Below are 26,378 nucleotides of genomic sequence, written 5' to 3'. Positions count from 1 at the left end.
GCCTCACTGCACCTCACCACCCCTCTTCTAAGCTTTCAGAGAGTTCTGCAAACTCTTCCATAACCTATTTTTGGCCCTTTATAACGTAGTTAACATGCTCAATTTATATTTTTTAGATGTAAAAATTTATTGAATTAAATTCTTAAATGGAATTGTTTAAGGATTAGAATCCACATAATTCAAATGTTTCAGTGAGACTTGGGACTATGATGAGGCAGTGGGGACGATGGTTGCACACCCATGTTCTGGAGCCAGACCGCCTGCCTTCATATACTGCTTCCCGGCTGGAGAAACAAGTGCCATCACACAAGTCACTTAATCTCCCCGAGCCTCAGTTTCACCATCTATAAAATGGTGATAATATACTTCACCATGTGAGGATTAAATGGGATCATATATATAATACACTTAGAAAAGTACTTGGCTACAGCAAATGCTCAAATCTCTTTATCATCATCACCACCACCATCATCTCAGTTGGTCAAAATAGTAGATGTTTTTCAAGGATTTTCTCTTTGTAGAGAACTACTAGTATATAGTCACAGCTTAGAACCACAAATTTTCTGCCTGACAATATAATTTCAATAGTTACAGAATTTACTTCCAAAAAGTTGTGGATGAACTGGAAGGGAACTTATATAGCTGGCACCTTCTATTGCTTTAAGATACTGCACATGTGCAATGCGTGATAATAATGAAGCATTCTTTAATCAATGCTTATACGAAAAGTAAATACCATGTCCTTTTGATATTTGTCCAATTCTGTATTACAAAAATTCTACTTGTTATACCCACACTGATGTTTATTTCCTACCCATTGAATATAGTAGGTCCTAAATACTGTTTATCAACTATAAGATATTAAAATTACCAATGGAGGTTTAAGAAAGAAACCTGGGCATAATATTCTCAGAAAAATTTTATGTGCCAGCATTTGAATATATGAACTGGCAGTTTCATGTATGATTCTTTTTGTTATAAAAAATACTTTTTAATTTGCAAAGGGATTTCTTTACATAGGAAATTCTCCATGTCATTTAGAATGATTCAAGTTATCTATCTATCTATCTATCTATCTATCTATCTATCTATCTATCTCTTTCCAGTATATACTTTGCCTCTATATATACCCACAATACTATGCAAAAGTATCAGTCCTATTTTTTTGATGGAGAAACTGAGAACAAAGGTGATCATGTGCTTAGCCGAAAAAACAACTAGATAATAGTAAAGTTGGGATTATAATTTAATAAAAAAGCTTCATCTTTGGGGTGATAGTCTTTAGTTTAACTTATATTTGACAGTAGAGTCTGCTTATATTCAAAACAAAACAAAACTCTGACAGTCCATATACAGTAGAGATCTGCCTATAAATAGCTTTTGAAAAATTCTAAAATTTTGTATGTAAAGGGTATTTTTCATTTGTCTGATTTCTTGAGTTTATGCCAAAACGGACTTGGAAAGTGAGCTTTCCTCAAGATAAGCTTTCAGTTTCTATGATGTGTAAATGCTCTTTTTCCCAATTGCAAACTGTATTGGTAGTTTGCAAGTAGTACTATAGTATTAGTATGTCTATTATTACTATGCCATGTTATACATAAGTACATACTCTACAGGATATGTTCTTTTATTACCTTCTGGTGGTGTCAAATAGTAGTATACAAGAATATCACAGGTCTCTTTGTAAGAAAAATGACAAATTGCCTGTCCTCAAACAAAGGCTCTGAAATAGAATGACATAATCAAATATTGGCTTCAGTTTTAGGTGTGACCTTCAGATTTGAGTTGGTTAATATTAGTCAATTCAGTTGTGACTATACAACAATATCTGCTACCATAGAAAAAACAGATCCTATTTAATGTGATGTCCTTGTATTTCATTGACGAGTACACCTCAGGGCAATAGTTAGAGTGAAAGAGCATTTGGTCAGGAATACTCTCAATATTGAATAACTCATAGGTTACTTTCTTCTATGAATGTTTAAGTTGAATGTGGGGTATTTTTGAAGTTAAAAATATTTTCAAATAGCCCAATATTTCATGACAATATGACTATAATAGGCTCTTTATGAGAAAAAAATGTAAAAGGAAACTTACTCTCCAGTGGAAGACAAAGACAATATGCATTAAAATGCAACTTGAAACGAATCCAGGAAGTACATTTGCTTATTATTCATTAAATGTTTAAGCATTGTTTTCCCGTTTCTTAGCTTTCCAGCTTTGTTCCCTGGTGCTATTTGGACTTTAAAAAATGTTTTTTTAGATATACATATAATGAGAAACAAACAGGTAGGTCCTTCTAGCAAAAGGATGGCTAAGGTTAAACCTAATACCCAATAACTTAATTCCTTAATATAAAAACATGGAAAAGAATGGAAGACTATGAATTCATTGGTCTGAGAAGAAACCCGTGACGGGTATTTGTGAATATGTTGGCACGTTTTATCAGCGTCCTTTGTTTTTCAGTCTTTTCTGAAAAGGACTCTATTAGAAGTGGGGTCAGAGGTACCTTATTAACAAAAAAGTAAAATTCACCTTCCATTATGAAGTGATTTTAGATATTTGAGGCTATTTCCACTTCTACATTGTTTAATCTGTATCAGAAAATGAAAGCACTATGGTTTATCGTATTAGCTATGATCGAAGCTTTTTAAAGGCAGGGACCCTTATTTTGGTATCCCCTGTGGCTAGCACTGAAGGAAAGAATGTGTTAATAATGGAATGAATGAATGAAAGAACCAATGAATGAGCATTGTCTTTTATAAAAAAAAAACATGGTAGGACCCAATTATAAAAATAATTTTATCATCATTTTAACTACCAGTAAATTGCTTTGAAAATTTTTTTCATGTATCTGTTTATATTTAACTTGTGTGGTTTACCTGCATCCAGAACTGTGTACAAATAGTCATTCTAAGTCTTGTCCAGCAGTGTGTCTGTATGACCAAAAGGGGCCCATTAGAGAATGGATAGGCCAGCTCGGTAACGGAGCTGGCATTCCTAACACAGAGCTCAGACCCAGCAGTGTCAGAGGAAAGCCACACCAACCACTGAGGGACTACATTGAATGCAAATGTGGACCTCCTTAGAGCCTCCTTGGCAAAGCAGGCCCCGGTCAGGCAGCTGTAGAACGCCATGACTCTTTTGCCTTCATCCATATGCTTAGCTTCCGCTACACTGTCTCGGGGTTTGGTAGTGACTTCATGCCACAAGGAAAGAGGCACACTGACCAAAGGCATCTTCCAAACGCCATCTTGCACGCAGGCATTTCTGGAAGCTGGGTACTATGGTGCTGGAGCTGTGCACACTCACTGGTATTGGGAGGGATCCTTTCTCCCTGGTATTTCTCTCCTCCTGGGCAGTTAGTTCTCTACCAGCAGTGGTGGGTCCCGATGAGTTGGAAAGGAGATCACAAATCAATCTGATACTAACAATGTAATAGCGAAGTTCACAAATGTCTACCTATGAAATCCAAGGTTCTCGGTGCGATAAAGTCACTCATTTATCTGTCGTTCCACTTTCTATGGGAGTGTGCCACCCAGGAAAGCAACCTCGAGTGCAGAGTGGAAAAGATGGGGAAGACGCACGCCTTTCAGTGGGCAGAAAGCTTTACTGCTTGTCATCCTTCCTCCTCATTCGTCTCCTCCACCTTATTTATTTTTTTTCTTTCTCTTTCTCATCTTAAATTCTCAGTTAGTATCCCTGGTTTTTTGTGTTTTTTGTTTTTTTTTTAGTGTAATGACCTTGGTTAATAAGTACCCAGAGTAATGCATAGGAATAGAGCAATGCTACTGTCTGATTAGCCGTTTGCTTTAATCATTGTTTAAATAAAACACACACTGCAGTTTTTAACAGGCATTCACCATTTGAACAAAATGTAGTAGTAATATAGTTTAAAACTAGGAATGAGGAAAAGAGTTTGTCAACTACAAATTACTTCAATGCTAAATTCGTAATTTTTGTTGAGGCAGAATTTGCAGATATTTGGGAAAGACAAAGTTGTTTTATTTAGAGGTGTTCTATTTATTTTAAAAAGGAGAAGAAGGCGGGGGGAGGAGGAAGGAGAACCAGTTTTCCCAGCCTCTATAAATTAATTAGACAGTTAAAGTTAGTTGAAAATTTACATAAAAGTTACATAGAAAGCACAACTAGATTAATGGAAGAAGCTCATGAAATGTAGACTAAACTTTTTAGAATGGAAAGGAACAGAAAATGGATATCCGGAGTCCTGCCGGACCCAGAGCATTTAGAATGAAATGTTCAAGCGCCAGAAAGCTTATGAGCTTCCAGGTATATTAACTCTGGGACTAGGGTTGGAGTACGATTGTTCACGCCTTATGTACTCTGTCCTTTCATTGTGTGCATTTGAGCTAATATTTCAGTTGAAAAACTAACATACCAGTAAAAATGTCCCTGATTTGAGCTAGTCATTTATTCCCAGTCTCACAGAGACATATTGGATATTCTTTGAGTTAATAAAGTGTGAAATGACTTTAATGCTTCAAGGGAAATACAATATACCACGCCAGTCTTGCAAAATGTTTTTTTTTAGAAAGCACGGTTTATCTTATCCCACCTGCATCAGAAAATTTAATTGGCTTAGTTATTTCCTCTTTCTCCAAATCCCCTTTTATGGTGAAGAGAAAATGAGGACCTACAGCAGCAAGCAGAGTTTATCCCTCCTAAGCCTGTCCTCATGAAACCAAGCGGGGACGGACTGGGTCACAGAGTGTTCTCGTAGGTCCTGAAGCCAGAGCCTGAGTTGATTTAACTCTAATTTATTTGGGGTTGGGACGCCCAACTGTGAATACCATGTTCACATGTTGAGAATCTAATTCCCGTGAAGAATCCTGCAGCTCTGAGTTATATCCTTTGGGCTGTTATCTCCAAACCCATCAGAGAGTAGCCGGTCAGGCGCAGACCTTGGAACTGGCAATACTAGGAGAGGCAGTTTACACAGCCCGGCAGTTCCTGCTCACTTCGATTCTGCAAGTGAAGGCTAGGTGGGCTACCCACGTGACATTGTCCACAATAAAAGAGAACTGGGATAGCTGTTTTAGAAAAACTGTTTGGAAACGTTACTGTGGCTAATCTAGATCTGTTTCCCTGAAACAGAACGGAATTTATTTTCATGCAATAAATAAATAAATATATTGACTGTAGCTCCTAATTCACAGCCATATCCCGTGTGGTGTGTCCTCTCTCTTTCCCTCTGCTGCCACACAGATATGCATACATATCACACACAGACTTTTTTCTTAGAAAGTCTAAAACGCCATCGACCTCTGCTGTTCCTTTGCTGGGGATTTCATTAAGCATGTTTACATCAAAATGCGTCCTGATCCCAGCCACTGCCTCCCTGCTGTATCCTAGTTACAAGAGCTGAGACAGCTCTTGGCTCCCCGACTGCTTCAGCTTTGTCTCACCTGTTTGTTGGGAAACCACCAAAGCCAACACTACATAGAAAAATAATGAACATTAGATGTCAACATGTGCCATGTGCTTAACTGGCTGACACACATCTTCACTGAGACTTAGTGGGATTGAAAAGTACTTCTTTAAAAATAATGCTAGCCGAAACCGGTTTGGCTCAGTGGACAGAGCGTTGGCCTGTGGACTGAAAGGTCCCAGGTTCGATTCCGGTCAAGGGCATGTACCAGGGTTGCGGGCACATCCCCAGTAGGAGATGTGCAGGAGGCAGCTGATCGATGTTTCTCTCTCATCGATGTTTCTAACTCTCTATCTCTCTCCCTTCCTCTCTGTAAAAAATCAATAAAATATATTTAAAAAAAATAATAATCCTAGCCCTTACCATCACCATATGCAAAAATTGACTCACAGACTTAAATGAAAGAGCTAAAATTATAGAATTCTTAGAAGAAAATATAGAGGAAAAGCTTCATGATATTGAATTTGGCTTTGATTTCTTGGATATGACACCCAAAGCACAGGCAACAAAAGAAAAAAAAAATAGATAAACTGGACTACATCAAACAAAAAACTTTTGTGAATCAAAGGACACTATCAGCAGAGTGAAAAGGCAACCCTTACTAAGGAATTAATATTCAGAATATATCAGGACCTCCTACAATGCAACAATAACAAAACAAATCAGCCAATTTAAAAATGGGCAAAGGGCTGAATAGGCATTTCTCCAAAGATGATACACAAAAAGCCAACTGGCAAATGAAAATATGCTCAACATCACTAATCATTTGGGAAACACAAATCAAACCACAATGACATACCACTTCACACCCATTAAGATGGCTACTATTTAAAAAACAACAAACAAAAATCCCCAAAATAACAAGCGCTGGCAAGGGTATGGAGAAATTGGAACAACTGTGCATTACTTGTGGGAATGTAAAATGGTGCAGCTGCTATGGAAAACAGTACAGTGCTTCCTTAAGAATTTAAACATAGAATTATCATATGATCCACCAATGCCACCACAAGGTATATACCCAGAAGAACTGAAAGTAGGGATTCAAACAGATATTTGTACACCCATGATAAAAGCATTATTGACTACATAGCCAAAAGGTGGAAGTAACTCAAATGTCTATCAGTGCATTAATGGCCCTATCCATTTTGCTCAGTGGGTAGAGCACTGGCCTATGGACTCAAGAGTCCTGGGTTCAATTCCAGTCAAGGGCATATGACTAGGTTGCAGGCTCAATCCCCAGTGTGAAGTGTGCAGGAGGCAGCCAATCAATGATTCTTTCTCATCATTGATGTGTCTGTCTCTCCCTCCCCTTCCTTTCTGAAATAAATAAAAATATATTTTAAAAAATGCATTAATGGATAAACAAAATGTGGTATATAAACAATTAAATGTTATTCTGCCTTAAAAGAGAAGAAAATTCTGACACATGCTACAACATGGATGAACCATGAAAACATTATGCTAAGTGAAATAAGGCAGACCCCCAAAGGACAAATGCATAATTCTACTTAAATGAGAAACCTAGAATAGTCAGTCATAGAGACAAGGAGTAGAAAGGTGGTTGCCATTGGGAGGATGAAAAGTTTCCATTTGGGAAGATGAAAAAGTTCTGGAGATGGATGGTGGTATTTACACAACAATGTGAATGTATTTAATGCCTCAGAACTGTACATCTAAAAATGGTTAAAATGGTTAATATACATATTTTACCACAATAAAAAGAGAGTCATGGAAAACCAGCAAAGATTATCTATAATAATAAAAGCATAATATGCTAATTAGACTGGACGACCTTCAGGACGAAGCCAGGGCTGCGAGGGAAGCCCGGGTCCTGGGTGCCAGAGGGAAGCCGATACTGGCAACCGGGGGAAGGAAGGCCTACTCTTGCACAAATATCGCGCATCAAGCTTCTAGTATTAAATAAAAAATATGCAGATTTTTACAAGATGGGAAAATCAATTAGAAAAATGATGTTATAGGTTATACAGCTTTTTCTTCATGTTTGCAATTCAAATTGCAAAGCAAGACAAATGGCCAATATATTAGCAAATGAGACTTTTTAACTGTGTGAAATATAGTCAAAAAGTGTCTGTGTTGTTCGAAGATTGAGATTACAGCCAGTTGGGGAACTACTACAATTCCTTCATGCTTTTAGGTTTTGGAAGTTGTCCAAACATATGTAAATACATATTTTTTAAAGCACAAAGCCAAACTGGTATTACAAAGTGGCAAAAAAAATCTGAGTAGAGAGGAATCCAAAATATATTTATGAAGTATGTACTCTATGCTAATATGCAAGGGACAATCTACCTCAGAGAGAAAGATTAGTTGGCAGGTGGCAGAATTTCTCACAAAGTTTGGCCTAGTCTCCCTGAAATTGCTCAGTATAGCTCAGTAGTGTAGTCACACAATTTTAACATTTCTGGCAGGTGAAGGTGGTGAAGAATAGCTAAATATTCATGCAATTATTATTATTTTTTTCTGAGAGAGAAGAGGGGGGAGGTGAGAGAGAGATATTGATTTGTTGTCCCACTTATCTATGCATTCATTGGTTGATTCTTATATGTGCCCTGACCAGGGATCAAACCTGCCACCTTGGCATATTGGAACGACATTGTAACCAACTGAACTATTTGGCCAGGGCTCACAAGCTTATTTACCCTTTAAACATGTGTGGTGTGTTTCAAATGTAGACTTTTAGTGAATGTGTGTTAGGGTGGGGGTGGGGAGGCAATAGGTACCAGGATGAGGATGAAGATTAGACAGAACCGTAGACTTTATCACCTTTAAAATTCTGGTCATGATTCTACAAGCCTTTCTGTGAAGCCCACTGGCCATTCCTTTGCTTTGGAATGGGCATATGCCCATTCTCATCCTTTGGTAGTTTATCTGTTATTTATGAATTACAGATGTTAGAGCTAGAGGAAACCTTAGAGGCCATACTGAAAAATTTTCCTAGGGAAACTCTCTCCTAAACTGATGTGCGTCCATTGCCCGAGAAGTGACAAAACACATTATGGTGTTCACAGTTAAGTTTAGACATCTAGATAATGAATGGCCGTAATTGTACGCACATCTGTTTACTAATAACCCCTTCAGATACTCTTTAGATAGAGACAAATTGAGTCTCTCATTTAAAAGAAGAAACAGGCCTTGAGAATGTAAGTGACCTACCCAAGGGTAAGTATTTTTAAGTTGGCTGTTTGGACTCCCAACTGAATTAAGCTTCTCGTAGACAATGAAAAGATGTTCTTTTGTTCCCCTGAAGCACATAGTATAGAAATGAACAAAAGTGGTGATAATACCCACTGAATAAATGCAAGCCTCGCATATGCTTTTCCCTATAAACAGATCTGAGAGATTGATGCTGACGTACAATGTCAATCAAATGACACTGTCTTCTACTTTAGAGTCCTGATATTGGTTAAGGCTGAGGTGTGCCAGGGGAGGGAACAGGCTTTTGTTTCCTGAACTTCTGTAGAAATATTTATGATTTTAAACCTTAAAATGATAGATCTCAATCATTACATGCGTGCAGTGGAATGAACAGTCATATGTAGTGGGAGGACAAGTGTAATAGGTAATGGGCTGCTCATCTCTGGAGGACAGTTTGAACATATCAAGAGCTTTACAGTGTTCATTCTCATTAGCCTTTTAAAATTCCATTTAGGGAAATTTACCCCAAGAAAATCATCAGAGACACAAGTAAAATGCATAGTCAAATTGGTTCACTACAGTGGTATTTGTAACATAATGTAATAAATGTAATAGTATATATTTATATGTGATATAGCAACATAATGTATGAAAATGGCTAAATAAATTATGGCATAGTTGTAGACTAGAATATTAATTTCATGTTCTCAACTATGTTTACCTTGTAAAATCATATTTTAGAATATATATGAAATAGTTAAAAAACAAAAAACAAAAAAGGAATAAATTTACCATAATGTTAATTGTGGTTTCTTTGGAATGTGGGATTTTAAGTAATTTTATATTTTTTCTTTATTTTCCAGGTTTCCTTTAATAAATGTGCTTTTATAAAAAAAAAATTATAATTAAAAAAAATTTGGCTCTCCAAGTCCCTGAATTCAGTCCAGATCCCAGCCTAGAGGATTTGAGAAGGGACTTTGGGTTGCGTTGGGGGCGTGAGGAGTTGTTGGGCACATAAGTGTCACCAGGACTCCTCCCTGACATACAAGGATCTATGGCCTCTACCTTCCAGATCTATGTGAGGGCTGTGGCTGTGACTGGGGAGGGCTGGCCGTGCAAGGCTCCAGGTGAAGATGATACCAGTTACCACTTTCTTTTGCTTCCCATCCCTGCCATAGCGTACATAAAATTATCACCCACAGAATAATAATGCCTCCTATCTGTAGTGAATTATATAGTTGTGGAAGTGTATTTCCATATGTTGTAATTGGATTGCCATGAGTTAGCAGTTCTGATAGTTACTTTGACATCATCCGACAGGTGAAGTAACAAATGAGAAAAGGCGTGAGAATTGTTCAAGAAAATACAATCATCTTCTGTAGCTTGTACCAAAACCCTTCCTTGTGTCCAACCCTTTTGAAGACAATGCTGATTGACATACCCTTGATCTCTATTTGTGGGTGTAAAAGACAAATTATAAGCAATACATAATTGTTCCTCATCTCTCCTAAGATGCTCACACATGCATACAGCAGCAGTAGTTTTTTCCTCCTGGGCCACCAAGATGTAAACTAAACAGAGAAATAGGGATTTATATTGTGGGTTCAAAATAACTTACTGTGTATAGGCACTCGTGTTGCCACAAAACGACACACCAGGTGCACATTGTCTAAGCAGCAGATACCTCATTGATAGGAATGAAAAAGTATGGTTTTCCTTTAGAAGAAAAGGATACCAGCAGGTGTACTCACCAAAAAACCACCAATTTGACTTGTCTGGTCCTTTACAGGATGTAGACCAAGAATTTACAGGGAAATTCAGGCAGCTTGCTTGGGATTTCTCAGTTCAATTTTTGGAGTGCCCTTTGAAGCAAATCCTATGGGTAAAAAAAAAAATGCTAGAAATGTTTTCTATTTCAATATAATTTTCATACATGCATTACAAATTTGGGGCCATTTTCTTTCAAAGGAAAATGGACTACCATTTCTCTATCATGTTAGCTACAAACCAAGAAATGCAACCCCTTTCCTTCTTCCTGTCCTTGAACGGGACCATAATAAGAAGATGACCAATTTCTTCCATTTCTTGTATTTTCCCCTTTCCCTTCTTTAGAGCACTCATGACTTCAAGATGAACAATATATGTTTAGGAAGGAATATAGATATAGTCTATATTGTATGCTTATAGACCCTTAATAAGTGAGGTGGTTCACTTTACAGGGCTGATAAATCTAGCTCATGGGCTGCCACTCCTCATTTGGGGGGCTCTGCTACTCATCACTGATAGATCATCACACTCTATCCTGTGAATCCAGGGAGGATCTCAGAACCACTGAAACAACAACCACCATCACTGCCAACTGATGAGAGTTGCTGTGAAAGTGACTTGGTTTTCTGCCCTAAATGTGTAGTTGAGACGCTGCTGACAATTTCTTTACATGGAGAATCCCACAGGATTTGGGATCCTAAGATAAAAGACTTTAAAGTCATGATACAGAAAATATTCAAATTTAGGAGACTTAAGTTCAAGAGAAGGTTATTTCGGGTGAGACATTAAAATATACCCTAAGCACAAAACTTTTACCTTTATTTTACATCTGGATACACAATCAGCCCAACGTTAAGAATGTTCCCTCCCAACAACGGAGAGCCCTCCTTGAGCTGCATAAGATTCAATATGGCACGGCGGCTGCAGCACCAGACCGGGAACTAGAGGACTAGTTTTTTTATGCTTTTTTTTATTTTCCCAACTTTATTGACCAATATAATTGCATATAAATATAATTGTATATCAATGTAGAACATGATGGTTTGATAGTTTTAATTTTAGCTCTGCCATGACTTTTTCTGTGTTCTTAGGTAAATCATTTCACCTATTTGAGCCAAAGTTTGTTCCCTTAAAGAAAATAAGAAGTTGGATGACCAGTCGTTTTCAAACTTGTTTTTAACTTTTGTTTTGTTTTATTTCTTTAGAGATAGCACCCTTTCTTCCATCACACATGTGCCTAGATGCAGGAACAAAATGGAAAAAGCAGGGGTTGGCTGAAGTGGAGGCGGGGTGATGTGGCAGGCCCCTCCAGCTCATCACCGATTCTGCTCCATCATCCGCGGCAGCCATGAGGGGACCCACAGGGCCCTTGGGAGCACAGAGACCACAGTTTGAACCTGCCGATTAAATGGCCCCTGAAGACATTCGCAGCTCCAAAATGATTCTGCCCCGACTATCTTTATATTGCAATGACTGGCAAAGCATTCAGTGGGATTCATGCCTTGATGGGAACACATGCAATAAAACAAAACAAGGAGCTGATTTTAATCCTTATTATCAATGATTTACTGGGGGGGAAACTACCACACCCTCAAATAAATCATAGAGTAACAGCTGTTAAGCTACTGCTGGAGTATATAACCTACACCCCCGTCTGTATCCTGGATAACAAACACCTAATGATCAACATCACAGTGTTTGATAAGTCAAAATAAACGTGCGAATTACAAGCTGCTCCTGAAATTAATCCTACCCTGCTGAGGCAACAGAATAAAACTTAGACGCCTGCACTATTCATCTACTAGCTAAGTTACTTCAGACACATTTATTTAACTTTTCTGAGCCTCACTTTCTGCATCCATAACATGGAGATAGTTCCTTGCAGAACTGTATGGAGAACAGAGAAAATATTTATAAAGCACCCTTCCTGGAACATATTATTTGTGCAGAATTGTGAGTTGTCTCTCTTTGCATAATGGCAAAATGTCCTCCTTTAAAAGAAAGTGTTGTGGTAATGGACATGTACACTCCACGAATTGAAAGAAAATTGCTAATATATAAACAAGACTATAGGTTTTACATAGTTTTGTATTATATCTTCATAAAGGAAAGGGGGTTATTGATGTGCCTCTAATGTCTATTCAAGAAACAGGAATTTTACCCAAAATGAAACACGTAGGTTCAACTGTATGTTTCCAGACAACTCCAAATGTATTTCATAAAAATTTTAATGTTGTTTTGCCATAAAAATCTTCAAGTAAAACCCATATGCCATTTTGTCCTATGGCTTCACATTCTTCCTGTCACATTATTAGGTACCCCAAGGCACCCACTTTGAGAAGTCTAGCTCTAGTCCAAATTTTTTACTTTATTGTGGAGGAAACTTTTTTTTTTTAAATATATTTTATTGATTTTTTACAGAGAGGAAGGGAGAGAGATAGAGAGTTAGAAACATCGATGAGAGAGAAACATCGATCAGCTGCCTCCTGCACATTTCCTACTGGGGATGTGCCCACAACCCAGGTACATGCCCTTGACCGGAATCGAACCTGGGACCCTTCAGTCTGCAGGCCGATGCTCTATTGTGGAGGAAACTTTTACCAAAGGTTGCATAACTCAGCATACTAATAGAAAATGGTCTCCGGACATGAATTGGGTTAATTCATTCACTTGCTCATTCTGTGAAACAGGTCTGGGTGTTGCTCACTACACGGCAGAGTCTTTATGAAGACCCAATGGGGAAAATTTTCTAGATTCCAGTAGAAGGAAAAGCTACTCTGAGCACGACACTTGGTTTATTTTTATTGGGGGAGAGGGGCATGTGAATCTTAAAGTTGATTATGCAAATGTTTGTTGGACTTAAGACACCTGTGGCATCATCTTAATATGCCTACCCTGATTTTTTACCTTCTCTTCTTGTCATACCATATGTAGTTTTGAAAGCTGTTTCAAATCCATTTTTGGAATGAGGCAGTGTACAAATAAATACATAAAATTAATAAATGTATTTTTTCCCCCAAAAAGATGCTCTAATTTAATATCAAGTTCCATGTTACTTTCTGCTTGCTTCTCAACTCTCAGTCATAAAACTAGGCTAAGAGTAACCTTTCATCTCCCCGCTCCACCCCTTAAGGGATGAGAATTCTGTTTCTTATAAGCAAATCATTTCTTATGAGAAAACAATTGTGCACACTCAGAGATACTGGTACATGGGCCTAAAGCTCCCAGGAGACCATGGGGCAAGGGTCATACCACAGAGTTCAAGGGTCACTGCCACAAGCACCATCTGACCCTGCGCATGCCATGTGACTGAAGCTGATATCAACACCTCGTGTTAGAACTGTTATAAGGGTAAAATATGATACTATATTTGAGAGCTTCTTGTAAACTGCCAACCACCAGTTTCTGCCTGGATGCCAGCAGTAGCCTCCCAGCTGACTTCGTCCCATCCGCTCTTGCCCACTGCAATCAATGCAGCTCTCATGGCAGGCAAGGTGACTTTTTAAAAACACACAATTTGATCACATCACTTTCCTGCTCAAACCTCTAAACAATATTCCAACTGAGGTAGGATTGAGTCCAATATTCTTAGTAAGTCCTATAAGGAAGACTTTGGCTTCTTTTGTCAACCTCATCTTGCACATGCTGTTCCCAACTCTTCAAACCCTTGCTAGTCCCCATACCTATGCCCCCCCCCGCCCCCCTACCCAGCTCACACTCATCCTTAAACCTCAGAAGTCATCCCTGGAGTCCCTGAGACACGTTCCTGTAAAGTCATGTAATCCCTCATAGCACTCCTCATAACACTAGGTTGAATCACATGAAATTGCCATTTTGGAGGAAAGAAATGCTAACCTATTGGCAATTTTACATGGTTTAACCTTACAACAATTGGTATAATAGTGGTCCCCCTCCAGTCAATTGTAAACTTTACTAGGGCAAAATCTAGTTCTGACTCACTACTATAAACCCTGTGTCCCACAGCCCTTCCTAACACCCAGTAGGTGCTTAATTTTTAAATTAATGTGCGATGTTATACTATTTTAATACTCAGCACATAACTTTTATATTGTCATTGGTAGTAAAAATGATGTTTTTATTCAAATGCTACTTCTAAGTGTTAAGGAATAAAATGAAGAAATGGAATGAAAAAAATTACTTTTTAAGATTTTCATTTCTGGCATTTCTAGAAAGCATGAATCCTAGTAAGTATAATACACATCATTAGGGATAAAATTAGCCCACTGGTGTGGTATCACTCATGAATTTTTTAAAATTCAAATGTTTCTCACTGAAGGGCAGAATGAAAACAACTCAGCAAGGAAACCAGATGGTTTGGATGTCTCTCCTTTTACAGCTTTTGCGTGCAATAGCAAATCAGTCAGTGGGGAAAAGAAGCATTTAAAAGAGTGCTAGACTTGCAACAGGAGTTTTAAAGTACACTTCCCCATGATATTCAAAAGGAATGCATCCTAAAACTTACCCAATATGCCATATTTAGTGTCCCCCATGAAATGAACAGAACAAAGACCAACTCTAAACCAAGTTGGGCTGATGTATGTGGTAGGTTAGGCTTCTTCACAAGCTACGTACTTTAATGATATTAATAGTGTTAATAGCAGCTGACATTCAGTGAGTGCTTATTATGCACCAGGCACTGTGCTAAGCTTTTCTCGTACATTGTCTTATCAAATCACTTCCACAGCCCAATGAAGCAAATTCTAGGGTTGCTTTCATTCTGGAGGCTGCTCATTGGCTAAGGCCCCTTAATTGTAAGTGATGAAGCTGGGATTCAAACCCAGGAGTTCTGAGGCCAGACTCTGTGCTGTTAGCTATTCTGCTCTATGGAAGAATCCATTTGCTTCTGCACCCGTGTCTGGAAGAATAGAAGTTGTGATGTAACAAAAATGGTGAGTTTTTATGAATTTATATTGCAGCTTTAGAGTTATTTATGACTCAAGAATTTTTTTCAAGAGTCCCAGAATTCAACTTTAAGCAGTAAAAGATCTTCTCAACTTGGGTTAGAAATATGGGAGTTCAACTTTTTGGTTGAAGAGTGGAGAAGGTCGGAGACTCATAAATATCATAGATTCAGAAATCCCTGGTTATCCAAGTTGTTCCCCAGCTTCTTGCAAAACCTGTCCCATTTTGGAAAGCTTTTGAGAAATCACAGAGACCCACAAAAGGAGTAAACAGAGCCCGCAATTTCACTTTCTACTGCTCAGTCAATAACTTCTAATCAGACTATTCTTTCTTGCTACATTTAAAAAAAATTACCCACCTCTTTTAGTTGCAAGGAAAGGAACATACTAACATGCACACTACAGAAACAGAATTTTAAAAATAAATACAGGTTACAAATCCTTTACATATGATTCATAGGTGGTGGTTATTGAGCTATCGCTCCCCACCCCCCTCAGTCTTTGTGCATTAACATTTGACCCTTTTTATAATATGCACCTTGTACCAGTGAAACCTAAGGCACCAGCTAGTTACTCATTAAACTTGGGTGCCAAGGGCCAACTTGTACAAATTACACTGTTAACTGCCTGGCCTGGCCTGTGTGCAGAAGTGGAAAAAAAGCAATCATCATAGCTGTGAAATTCTGTCATATCGGCAGAATTGAACTACAAATTGCAGCAATTCATGCCTGACCTCTGGTCTGTGAAGTTAGTCTAAAACCTTTGACCCTCGGCTTGGAATTGAGAAACAGCATTTACTTGTGCTGGAGAAGATGGCTAGCAAGGATTCTCTGCTGTGAATTGTTAACTCTGTGATTATTGGTCAATCCCATCCACCTCCCACAAGGAGTCAGCCAGAGCAAGACTACAAGGAAGATCTTGAGAGTGACTTGCCATGAAGTGGCATTTTGAACAAATCTAATAAAAGTAAAAAGTTTCTGGGTGCAAAAATCTTTAAACGAGTATGTAAAAATAATGAGAAAAGGGGGAATCTGAGATAATTTAAATTACCGGGCATTTATACTTAGTGACATATGCGTTAAAAAATTCTCTCTATAAATTAAACAAAAATAGCATTTTAACTAAATACTTTTTAAAATTTTACCAAATGGTACCATCTCTTATATCTTTAAACAAATGTATTAGTTAATTTCTGTTATAAAATACAACCCATATTAAGCCATCTTTGGGATAAAGCAATAATGGGAAACCAGTTATACTTTTTTTTTTAACTCAAATTTACCTTCTAATAGTAAACATTAGATGTAGGCTTTTGACAATAATAACAACATACATTTCTTATGTATACATTTTGTTGCAACACTGATTTTTCATTTTGTTCATAATGAGGAAGGTTTTTCTTTGGAGGATTAGCTTCCAATGCTATTAAAATTGCTCTATTTTCCGATAGCAATCTGATTCTATTTTCCTTGTTTCTTCAAGTCAATATTAGAACAAATCTCAAATAGCATATAAAATATAACTAACCTACTCTTTATAATGAAAGTGAAATTTATTTGTAGTCTTTAAAGCATATAATCTACACGTAACTAATTCCATTTCATAAACTTTACTATTGGTTTGAAAAAGTGATTGATACAAGCATCTTCTTACACCATAACTTTTCTCAGAGAAAACATTCTGGTGGTAACCTTTATGCAGTAATTTTCATAATGCTAATTCCATTAACTTGTTTTATTTTCATTATCTCACATCTTAAAATCACAGATTTCTTCTACAGAGACAGACTCTGAAAAGATTATAGAAAACAATTGTGAGCTTTATTGATAAATTCCTGCAATTTATGAAATAATGACTTTGCAAAGACCTAGCTTTTAGTGTATTTAGCTGTTGGATGAACTGTTTTTGTTTTTTTTTAGTTCATAACTTAAGAATTTTGATTTTGCTGCTAGAAGGTAAATGGTACAGTATTTGACATTCTCAGAAACTTCACTTTTTTTTTTTTTTGGCCTTCAATTAAAAACAAACAAAACGGATCATTTGTTTGTTCGACCTGATCTGAATTACTTTAACCAAACACAACCATCTCGTCCTCTCATACAATTTAAGCAAATAAGGCGTCCCCCTACCTTTCCAGTCCTGAAATCTGGATGCAGCAGGCTAATAGTAACAAAAGCTTTGCTTAAGCAACCTTCGCTCCTGATCCCAGGAACTGCGTGACTCTGCTAATACGGCACACGGTTCCTCATTGGTCAGTGAGCTTTGGCCACTTAAATACCTTGGGAGTCATTTGCTAAGGGCACCTGGAATGAGCTTGGAGTGGGTGGTACGGAAAGAAGGGAGGTGTTAAAACTGCCAGATACAAAATGCTCAACAGCAGCCAGAAAACTTCATGGAAATGCTACTGTAAGAAAAGACCCCAGAAGACAGAGAAGGAAATTTAACTGAAATATTTTATTCAAACACAAATACTGACTAAAAGGAGACAAATGATGTTTAAAATCCACCTTCCTAGAATAAGATGGGTGCCTACAACCTGTACCGCTTGGCACAGACAAGAAAAACAGTAATTCCTACTTCTCCGGGGTTGTTGTGGGGATTGAATGAAAGAATTCACGTGAAGCACTCAGAAAATTTCTTGGCATATAGAAAGTTCTCAAAAAATGTTACTATGGCTTCTTAGAAATGTTATAGTTTTAGCAAAGGTTGCTTTTCTTTTCTTATTATTTCTAGGGTAACTGATCTGGATTGAGGACCCCTTTATCTTTCCTCGTAATGATTACCAACAATCCCGTTTATGATAAGCCTGGAAGGAAAAAGGATACAGGCAAAAATATGGCATAAACAAACTCTCATTTTGTTTTATCAATTTCAAGCTGGAAATGGATTTACTGGTGAAAAAAAAAAAAGTAGAGAAAAAGAAGAAAAAGAAGGGAGTGGTTAAGACAGGGTTCACTGATAACAAAAACAGTCTGTATGTGACAACCGATCAGAAGGACTTGCAGAGTAAATACACCCCTTTTCAGGCAGTTAGGAGATGGAACCTCATTTAGAGGCTGAATCTGTGGGTCCAGGCAACGGGGAGATCGGAGGGACAGGGGGACTCAGGACGGCTCCTGAACACCATGTGACGTCTGGGAGTACAGACCTTCTGAACCAGGAATAAAATGAGCTCCGTGGCATGTAAAGAGAGAATCCCATCTGTAACTCTTCCTAAAACAAAGATTTCAAAGCGGTGGTCTCACAGTTTTCCCTTCGTGGTTATTCTGTAATTGTTAGCCTTACTAAATTCTATAAACCACAGCAATTTGAAGTAGCCTGGAGGGGAAGTAGAAAGGCCAGAGTGAACAAGAAAGTTTTAAATTTATTTACCTACCTCTATTTTTTTAATAAATATGTTTTTTTTTTATTGATTTTTTTACAGAGAGGAAGGGAGAGAGATAGAGAGTTAGAAACATCGATGAGAGAGAAACATCAATCAGCTGCCTCCTGCACATCTCCTACCGGGGATGTGCCCGCAACCCAGGTACATGCCCTTGACCGGAATCGAACCTGGGACCCTTCAGTCTGCAGGCCGACGCTCTATCCACTGAGCCAAACCGGTTTTGGCAGCCTCTATTTTTTTAAAGAGACAGTTTTATTACTTCCAAATAATATAATCTAAAGCTATCGATAGTAACTAGAAAATGCCAGAGGGTTAGTACAGGGTCAAAATCCAGAACAAGTCTAAGACTATAAATGTGTTAAATATTGTTTAAAACGGAATTGCTAGGTTCTGATGAAAGATATGGTCTTTGTAAGAAACTAGTTCTAAAGAATTCAAACAATATAGGAAAGTACACATAAAAAGTAAAGGTCACTCTCCTTCCACTGCCACTGGCATTGACTCCTACTACATAGTCCTCAATGGAGGCAAATGCATAAAACTACATCCACGGCATCATAGTGGACATGTCTTCTGAGAGATCTGACTTACAACAGCTTAAGCCATCCCTAGAGGAGTGACCTTTTGTCTTAACAAGCCACCTTTTTTTTTAGAGTGGAGTGACAGCAGGCCAATCTGAGGTCTGGGGCTGTAGGAAAAAGAAAAAATACAGGTGGAAAATAGAAGCTTAAGACCAGATAAGCTCTATGGTAGATTTGAAAACAACAACAACAATACTCAGAACCTTCTGGGAGAGGAGGAAGTGCAGCCCTGGTGAACACATAATAGGAAAGCAGGAAACTGTACTGTGGTCTATTTTAAACAGAAGTAATAATTAGTAAGGTCACCTTTACATCCTACTAAGAGTAGCATTATATATATTTTTTAGTGTTTTAAAATACCTAGAGGCTAAGATAGAGTTGATGTAAAGATCAAGTGAATGTGTGTTTGTTTTCTATATAACAGTATATACTTTTTCAGAAGTAGATTTTACACTATTTAAAATTTGAAAACCTTTGCTGAAATTGTTTATTGTATTAATGTATGACTACAGCATAAGAGGAAGATTCTGTATGCACACACACACACACACACACACACACATACACACACACTGAAGTACCAGTCTCCATCTGAAAAGATGTCCAAGATTGGCACTAAAACCATGTAACTGCACTGATGGTGTCCGCAATAATGGTTGACCATGAAACTAACCAACCACACCAGGAAAGTAAGCTCAAAGAGATGAGGGCATGCTATCCATTTGAGAGTCTTAAAGAATGTGTATGACACACAGAACCCACCAGGAGAATGGCAAAATTATAACAAGGACTTGGTCTCAGCGACAGGCACTGTTTTCTTATGTTTGGATTTAATCTCGTTCACAGCATTCAATATTCTAGGACAATTATTAAATTTCTACCCTGTGCCATTTTCTATTTTAGGCGCTCAGAATGGCAACATTTATTAATAGTAATAATAAAAAATGCCTGCTCTCTGGAGTTTTATTCCAGCTGGGAGTCAGAAAATAAATAAACTCATAAAAACACCAATAATGCCAAGGTAGTCAATGCGGCTGTATGCATTGTTTACATCCCTTTACCTGCCCACTTCCATCACTGCTTTCCACCAAAAGCCTTTCTCTGTTTTTATAAACCGGTGTATCATTTCATAAACCTGTATGGTTAAAACCACCGTGGTCTATTAATTTGTTAAATACCCCATCAATGGTATCAGCAGGAAGAATTAAGTAATTGCCACATCTGGGATGAAGAGTTTATCTGATCTGGACATTAGGAAAAGATTTGAAAGCTTTCGTTTTAAAACTTAAAATTGTATCTTCTCAATCGGTACAATTGTTTTAAAGAGTAAAATTATAATAGTAACTAACATTGTGTATTTCATTCACTCAGTCAATATTATCAAGTGCCTTTTAAATGCCAGGCACTGTTCTAGGTACGGGGACGACAGCAGTGAGCAGAACAGATAAAAATCCCTGCCCTGGTGAGCCCTACAAACCCGTGGGGGAGAGGGCACTGAATGGATAAATCCGTAAAATATGTAGTATGCTGGGCTGTGAAAGAGTGAAGGAGAGCCGAAACCGGTTTGGCTCAGTGGATGGAGCATCGGCCTGCGGACTGAGGGGTCCCGGGTTCGATTCCGGTCAAGGGCGTGTGCCTGGGTTGCGGGCACATCCCCAGTGGGAGATGTGCAGGAGGCAGGTGATCGATGTTTCTCTCTCATCGATGTTTCTAGCTCTCTATCCCTCTCCCTTCCTCTCTGTAAAAAAATCAATAAAATATATTAAAAAAAAAAAAAAAAAAAAAAAGAGCGAAGGAGAAAAGGCAGCAGGGAAAGAGAGCAGGAATGTGTATGTGCCATGTCTTCCTTCTTTCCTCCTTCTCCTCTTTCTTTCTTCCCCACACCCATCTCTCTATTTACCTACCCACCCTTCACCTTACTTCTCTGACCCTACTAGTGACAGGCATTTCTGTACTTATGGAAAAGCTTGGGATGGTATCTTTGGAGCCAGATAGGAAAAACTTTAATGCTTGGGGAATGAAACCATAACTTTAAAAGCCACAAAATCTAGTTTAAATCTAAAGACAATTCTCTTTGTATCCCCCTCCCCTGCCCACCCCCAAACTCTTCCTCCATTCTAGGCAGCATTCATCATTGATTCTCAGAAGGCTGTTAGGTTTTATAGTGATTCCTTCTGCCCCTCTAACATAGCAAACTGTAGTGTCTGATAAGCTATGCAATTACCAGTCTTTATATATCCTGTGGTAGTTTCACAGACTTTCTTTTTAAAAGAGGAAGAATAAATATTGAATGTAGGTTGAGAGAGGAGACACCTATTAAAAGTCATATATGATGTGTACAAGTTCAAACCCATGTTCCACTAGAGAAAAGCCAGCTACATTAAGTCATAATATAGCAGCAGATGTTCCCTCCTTAGAATGGGCAGTGAGGTTAACAAGAGCTCAGGAAGTGTGTGCTTTAGCCAAATATTATTAATAATTAAATGGTGTTTTACTAATTTCTACAAAATGGCCACAGAAATCCCCTAGCATTCTAGATTTACCAAGTAGAGTGCTTTTCCGTTCCAGTGGGTGTTCACTGAGTACTTTCAATAATAACTCCAAGGTAGATTCAAGCTCTGGGTGCGTGTGGGGAGGGTGTGTGGGAAATGCAGTCCAGGACCTAGACCTGATGTGATCTCTATTAACGAGGAGCTAATAATGTTCTTGGAGAGACAATTAAATGTCAGTGAGAACATATAAAATACTAGACAAAACGAAGCACTGTGTGCTGTGTGGATATGAAGAGCTATGGAGTCGGGTAGAGAGCATTGTCAAGTGACCGTGTGGAAAGCTTACGGAAAAAAAAGCCTGGAACTGCAATTGATTTACAGTAGTTTTAGGTACCACCATGGGCAGTCACAGGCCCACAACTTTAAAATATGCAATTTTCTGTTCTGTTCACTTTGTAATTAAAAACAACAATGACACTTTTTCCTGAAGCATTTCTTTATTTTAAGAATTAGGTATTATCAATATTGGTATTAATCTTAACTGTAATATATTTTTATAAGTATGATATCTTAATCAACCAGGAAATGGAATCTTGTCAGAGGCTTGAATAGCTGGCAAGGTATTGCGTAAGTTATGTTATCTTTAAAAGACTAAGAAAACTTTTTTGAATTATCTGTTCAACATATTATTTTACTACTTTCTAAAATAAGCTCTTACTTTTTGAGAACATAAAAGTAGATATTCTAAAGAAATTTAAAAAATAATATGGATGGTGAAGGCCTGTGCTGGAGGCAACAGGGGTGGGGGGAGGCCTAGAAGGGGTCAATGGGAGGGAGAAGGGGACATATGTAATACTTTCAACAATGAAGGTTAAAAAAAGAAATATGGAAATAGTAGAAACCATGCAAAAAAATCTAATGGATTAAAACTGGCTCCTGTGGATCTGTGAGCACAGGTTAAGTCATCACTTAAAAACATGGGAGGCTGGTCAGTTTAAATAGGGTGCTAAAATTAGCAAGGAGTGTGCGTTCCAAAAAAAGGACAACATAAAATAGTACTGGAGCAAATCGCTTAGGCACAATGAACCTAATTTACTATGAGCAAATAGTAACTTTGCAAGACACCCGATTTTGAATTGGTTATATGAGTTATTCAATCATTCAACAGATGGTTACTGATCCCCTACTATGAGTTGCTTTGTTCTAGACCCTGGAGATGGTGCTGACCAAGAGAGACAAGGAGGTCCTTCCCATCATGTTGGGGAAACATACTAAAAAAGCAAATATATATGTTTTGGGGAAGCAGAGTGATAAATGCTATGAGGAAGAATAAAGCAGGGTTAGGAGGGGGGATGGGGGCTGTTTTGGTTGGGGTGGTCAGGGAAGTCCTTCCTTGAGTAGGGACCTGATGTTTGGAGACCCAGAGCAAAAGGATTCCAGAAGAGGGAAGGAGAGACTACGCCAGGGGGTAGCTTGGGGTATCTGAAGAAAAGCAGGAAAGGGGCAGGGCAGCAGGAGAGGGTCAGATGAGGGCCTTATACAAAAGGACTCTGGGTTCTATTGAGCTATCGGAAGATTCTGAGCAGCGAAGTGACGTGATGTGATTTTCTTTTTCTTAAGATCACTCTGGTGGAGAAGAAATCAGAGGCGTGCAAAAGAGGAAGCAGAGGGGTAGTTCGGGAGGTTGTTCCAGTCATCCAGGGGATGGGACGATGGTGGCCTCCCTGAGAGTGGTAATGCTGGGCTGGTGAGACGTTAACTTTGAGTTGCATTTTAAAGGCAGAGTTCACAGAGCTGGTTTAATGGATGGCATGTATGATGACAGTATCCAGGATGACTAATATTTTCAGCCTGTGCATTGCGAGAAGGATGGTGCCATAATACCACGTCAAAACGGTTTTTTATGGCATTGCATTGAGTCATAAACAGTAAACACACAAACAGGCATATAGTGTGGGTGCTGCTAATCACCAGGCAGCTTATTAAAATGTTATTTTTAAAAATGTAGGTTTTAGGCAACCAATGCCCTCTGTCCTGAACTTCATTGCTAAACAGATTGTGCATGAATTCTGCGGTCTCTCCATTTCCAGTTTTCTCTGGTACTTTCATTGTTCTTTAACTCAAAAGAATGTGTACACTATGGACAACTGATTTCAGGGCCAAGAAGCAACAAAATACCAAAATATAGTCACAGCAACTTACATTATTAAAAGGATAAAACACAAATTTAAGAGAAACACCGGATGGGTTGGGGTGGGAGTGATCATACAAAAGGTCCATACTCTGGACACTGCCAAATTTGAGGGAAACAAAGACATCATAAATAAGAGCCGGCCTGGAAACCTGTTGGGAAGCTCCCAGGGTCTCGTGGACAGTAGAGTTGGGGGATGTAACGAGTGGGCCCCTCCCACATTCTCCACTCTGCAGACCTCTCTAGTCCATACTCTTTTCATCTTGGGCTTCATAACCCTATTCTTACTCGGTCCCCCTCATAACTATGACCTGCTTTTGCATAATTTTTGTTATTGACCTTGTTTCTCTCTGACCCTCAACACCAACCAAGGTCTAGAATCTTCTTCTTTTGCCCCTCTACGTCCACTCCTCACAATTACATTACTTGCTTTCCATTCCTCTATTAAAAAGCCTATTAGCCCTTAGCTGGTTTGGCTCAGTGGATAGAGCATCAGCCTGTGAATTGAAGGGTCTCAGGTTAGAGTCCGGTCAATGGCACATGCCCTGGTTGTGGGCTCCATACCCAATGGGGGGCGTGCAGGAGGCAGCCAATCAATGATTCTCTCTCATTGATGTTTCTATCTCTCTCGCTCTCCCTTCCTCTCCGAAATCAATAAAAATATATATAAAAATATTATTTATCAATTTAGATATCCTGTTAGCTAATAACATAAAGAATGCCAATTAATTTATACATGATACACACACACACTCTCATATATGTATGTATGTGTGTGTGTGTGTGTATATATATATGGTATTTATATTTTAATGTATATTAAAGCCAAATATTATAAACAATTTCACTTTTAATCAATAAAATTAGCAAACATTTTTTAAAATAATAGTTTATTGATTTTTTTTTAAGAGAAGAAGGGAGAAGACAAACATACTAATAGATGCGAGAGCCCAACATCTATCAGTTGCCTCCTGCACGCCCCTTACTGGGGATTGAGCCCCAAACCTGGGCATGTGCCCTTGACCAGGAATCACAACAGCAACTTTTCAGGGCACAGGACGACACCCAATCAACTGAGCCACACAGGCCAGGGTGAATTCGCAAATACTTAAAGTGAATAATGCTAAAATATCATTATTCAGTAAGGTAAGTATAAATTGATCAAAAACATTCTTTTAAAAAGAGACTTTCTAATACATATGAAGAGCCCTGGAAAACGTTCACTGTCTTCACTTACTAATTATGTCTTTAAGAATCCACACTAAAGAAATAATTTAAAAAATGAAGTTTACATACAAAGATGTTTATCTTGGAATTTTTAATAAAAACTCTGTAACTACCCAAATCCTTGACCTTAAAGGAATAGTTAAATAAATGGTGGTATACAAGCTACTAAAAATTACACTTATGAAGAATTTTAATGTCCCGAGTAAAGGTTTTAGGTAAGACTAAGAAAATACACATAAAACTGCATGGATCACATAATCTCAATTGATACTATGGAAATAAAAACTAGAAAAATATAACAAAATATTGACAGTGGTTGTCTCTGGGTAGTAAAAGTATTGAATATGGGTGATTTAAAGTTTTCCTTTTTATGCACTTCTGCATTTTAACATTATACACACATACATTTGTTATATAACTTCAGCATATATAACTTTGATCATCAGTTTAAAATGATTTGATAAAATAAATCTTTGCTTAAGCCCCATTCTCTCCTTTTCAGCCCGTCATTAAGTTCTGCCCATTTCTTCCTTTCCTCTCTCAGACTGAGCTCAGCATTAACCATGCACAACCTCCCACCTCCACCCCTTTGCTCTCCTCTCTGCTAACCACGTTCCCTGTAACCATCCTGAGAGTAGTTAGAAGGAAATGTCTGCCCTAAGTATGGCTGAGATCATGTTACCCCTATGAAGGGAATTCTATATGATCCTTGGTCATCCATAACACTCCAAGCTTTTGATCATGAACCGCAAATCTTTGGCAATTTCCCTTTGTTCCTCTCAACCTCAATAGGTCCACACCCACGTGCAAAACCCCCAGGACTACCATCTCTTTTCTCTAAGCAGACCCTTGTTTTCCTCTCTAACTCCTTCTAAGAGGCTTCTTACCCAGGTATCTGCTTTTCTGCAAACAACTCTACTGCCACGTTGCTTAGAGCATCCCTTCCTTCTTTATAGATTTGGCAATGGCTCTGCTTGTCATTTGCAATCAGACTTGCAAAATGGATGGAAGTTCCTGTTTCATCACAACGTTGCCTAAACAGCAATTGCTTCTGGTATACATAAACTCTAAGTCCACATTTGAAAATTAAAACTTATACGCAAAGTTTAAGGCAGTCTTGTAATAAATGTGATACTGGACACCGGTAGTCAGTTTTTGTTTGTTTGTTCACATAGTTGTCATTTGCTTGCATGACAAGATGATAGCTA

General features: G+C 38.2%; 1 protein-coding gene across 3 annotated transcripts in view; it reads right to left on the bottom strand.

The window, feature by feature from the left end:
* The window catches only part of RBM47 (RNA binding motif protein 47), a 161,785-nt gene that overhangs the window by 24,303 nt on the left and 111,104 nt on the right, over positions 1 to 26,378 (bottom strand). For all 3 annotated transcript variants that reach the window (XM_070397711.1, XM_070397709.1, XM_070397710.1), the window contains exon 3: positions 10,357 to 10,481. The gene's annotated coding sequence lies outside the window, so the exon portion shown is untranslated. The remainder of the gene's footprint in view (positions 1 to 10,356; positions 10,482 to 26,378) is intronic.

This window comes from Myotis yumanensis, unplaced genomic scaffold (genome assembly GCF_028538775.1).
Source record: "Myotis yumanensis isolate MYYU_CA2020_CCGP unplaced genomic scaffold, mMyoYum1.0.hap1 SCAF_1, whole genome shotgun sequence".
Classification (NCBI taxonomy): domain Eukaryota; kingdom Metazoa; phylum Chordata; class Mammalia; order Chiroptera; family Vespertilionidae; genus Myotis; species Myotis yumanensis.
This window is presented reverse-complemented; position numbering and strand designations above follow the sequence as displayed.